Source organism: Octopus bimaculoides, chromosome 7 (assembly GCF_001194135.2).
Source record: "Octopus bimaculoides isolate UCB-OBI-ISO-001 chromosome 7, ASM119413v2, whole genome shotgun sequence".
In the NCBI taxonomy this organism is placed as follows: Eukaryota; Metazoa; Mollusca; class Cephalopoda; order Octopoda; family Octopodidae; genus Octopus; species Octopus bimaculoides.
Genome location: NC_068987.1, coordinates 42,901,320 through 42,903,198, shown reverse-complemented (window position 1 = coordinate 42,903,198; position 1,879 = coordinate 42,901,320).

Below are 1,879 nucleotides of genomic sequence, written 5' to 3'. Positions count from 1 at the left end.
ACAAATGAATAAAGATCTATTCCAGCCAAGCTGACACCTTCGTTCTTTTGTATCATTACCTCTTTTTAATAAGAAGTATTTAAAGAAATTTAATGAAAACATTTAACAATGTTGATAAAGAACAGTAAATTTTCTTCTAAATCATACTGATATAGTTGGAATATTTTATGTGAAATATGTGTTTGGTGAGTACCAGTTATTGAATCGATATTTAGCTGGAAGTTAGTATAATGGAATGGAAGGTTTATGATACCTGTGAAGTATCTCCTTCTCTCATTATAATTATTTCTGTAGTTTTAAGGATCTGGAAACCTCAAAATGTGCCTTTTTAAGTCTGTTGACTGACACGGTCACTGCCCAACCATTGATGTCGAGACTAAAAGTCTTGGGTGTGCGCGATAGCACACGAAATGGTCCTTTATAGGGAGAAACGAGCGGTCCTCTGACAGAATCAACCCGAACAAAAAAACATGAGTCCATTTGTCAATGTCCGGTGAGACGTGAGAGGGAATAGATTGGTCACGCGGATGCATGGGTGGAAGACTCGAGAAATACGAGCGAAGTCTGGTGACATACGACGTTGGATCAGGATGCGATGAATTATCTGGCGCTAACATTGTACCAGGAAGTGCCAGGGTGTGCCGTAAAAGAGTTCGGCAGAGGAGAAACCCAAGTCTGTCTTAACAACAGTGCGACAACTAAGAAGAACGATAGGCAGGAATTCTGTCCAAGACTGCGGATCAGGAGTGACGCATAGAGCGGCCTTCAGTTGCCTGTGAAAACGTTCGACCAACCCATTGGAAGCTGGATGGTAGCTGGTCGTACGAATGTGATGAATGCCTAGGATTCGTGATAATTCACGAAATAAGGAAGCTTCGAACTGGCGTCCACGACTAGCGGTTAGTTTAGCTGGGACACCAAAGCAAGTTAGAAACGAAAGCTCGAGCAACTGACACAGCAGAAATGTCCACTATTGGAATGGCTTCAGGCCAACGAGAGAAACGATCGACGCATGTCAATATGTAAGAGAAACCGCGACTGACAGGTCATGGTCCAACCAGATCAATGTGGACATGACGAAAGCGAGCCTCCGGCGGAGAAAACTGTCCAAGAGGAGTCAAGAGGAGTGGGAATGTGCCCATGGATTTTAGAACGCTGTCATTTCGCACAAGAGCGTGCCCAAGCTATGATCATCCGGCGCATTTTAAGCCAGAAAAACCGAACCGTAATAAGCTTCACCGAGGCAGTGATGCCAGGATGTGACAGTGAATGCAAGGCATCAAAAACGGAACGCTGGTAGTTCTCAGGTACAGACGGTCTGGGAGAACCAGTAGCTGTGTCACAAAGGATTGTGCCTTCAGCAGACGGAAGTGGTAGATAGGTAAACTTGCAACAGGACAACTTGGTAGAAGTTAGATCCAATGTGTCCAGAGTTGGCTGATCCTGCGCAACGTCAGTTAAATCGATTGCAGCAGGAGATGAAAGTGAACACACTGGGAGACGAGAAAATGCGTCAGCAGGTATGTTCTCTGTTCCAGGTATATGCCGAATGTCACTCGTGAACTGGAAAATGTAGTCCAGGTGATGAAAAGCACGAGGCGAGTGTTTGTCCGATTTAGGTGACAGAGCAAACGTAAGAGGTTTGTGATCAGTATTAATCACAAAATCTCGGCCCTCGAGTTGATATTGAAAATAACGAACCGACATTTTCAACACGATCAAACGTATTGTAACGACGTTCAGCTGGCTTTAATTGACGAGAAAAAAAATGCCCAAGGTCGAGCCTGATTATCAACGGTGTGTTGTAAAACAGCACCAACCGCAGAATCCAATGCATCAACAGTTAAAGAGAGATGAGCATCAGGAGCCGGGTGTGCAA